Below are 1069 nucleotides of genomic sequence, written 5' to 3'. Positions count from 1 at the left end.
CGTGTCCTCGGGTGCCAGCCCCTTTCCGCGCGCGAGCCCCGTACCTCTGCGCTTCACTTCTGCAGCTTCTCTGGGTCTCAGTGTGCCTTTCCTTCCTTCTAGTTGTAGAATTTACAGTCAGCCAGTCTTCCTGTGGTTCTGGATGACGTCCGTATTGTTTTTCTGAGGTATTAATCAATTGTTGTGAGCGGCATTAATTTCCCGGTGTTTATCTCTGCCGCCATCTTAGTTTCTCCCTTAATTCGTGTTCTTATTGAAACCTTCAGCTTAGAAAGCAGAGTTATAGTTAGTGAAATGTATTTGCTCTTAGGATGTTTGAAGTTTTAACTTTATTGTATATTTACATCTGTTTACAGAAAAATTATTGCACTCAGCATAATTGCACCTTATTTTCTTGGTGCATTTTTGTGAGGCTCTATTTTCTAGTGCTGCACTGGTCCTATATGGTAGCCACTAGGCACATGTGGCTATTGAACACTTGAAGTGTGGCTGTTCCCAATTTAGAGGTGTTGTAAGTGTCAAATACATACTGAAGACATAGTATGTATCTTAGTTAGTAGGGCTGCCATACAAAATACCACAAACAAGATGCCTTAAATAATAGAAATTTGTTTCTACTACTTACAGTTCTAGAGGCTAGAAGTCCATGGTAAAGGTATCCACAGATTTGACTTCTTCTGAAACTTCTCCTCGACTTGCACATGATTCCCTTCTAGTTATATCTTTACATGATTGTCCCTCTTTCTATGTCCAGGCATATTGGATTAGGGTCCACCCATTTGACTGTATTTTATTTTAATTATCTCTTTAAAAGCCCTATCTCCCAACACAGTCACATTGTGAGGTACTGGGTATTAGGACTCTAACATATGAATTTTGGGGAGACACAATCCAGCTTATAACAGTTAAGAAAAAATAAGTGAAAATATCTTAATTTTATACTGATTACTTATTTAACACTAGAGGCCTGGTGCACAAAAATTTGTGCACTGGGGGGCAGGGAGGGGGGTCCCTCAGCCCAGCCTGTGCCCTCTCGCAGTCTGGGACCCCCTCGGGGGATGTTCACCTG

At 41.5% G+C, this 1069-nt stretch overlaps 1 protein-coding gene across 6 annotated transcripts in view; it reads left to right on the top strand.

The window, feature by feature from the left end:
- The window catches only part of G2E3 (G2/M-phase specific E3 ubiquitin protein ligase), an 84320-nt gene that overhangs the window by 49016 nt on the left and 34235 nt on the right, over positions 1-1069 (top strand). The gene's annotated exons all lie outside the window — the stretch shown is intronic.

This window comes from Myotis davidii, unplaced genomic scaffold (genome assembly GCF_000327345.1).
Source record: "Myotis davidii unplaced genomic scaffold, ASM32734v1 scaffold21, whole genome shotgun sequence".
Classification (NCBI taxonomy): Eukaryota; Metazoa; Chordata; class Mammalia; order Chiroptera; family Vespertilionidae; genus Myotis; species Myotis davidii.
This window is presented reverse-complemented; position numbering and strand designations above follow the sequence as displayed.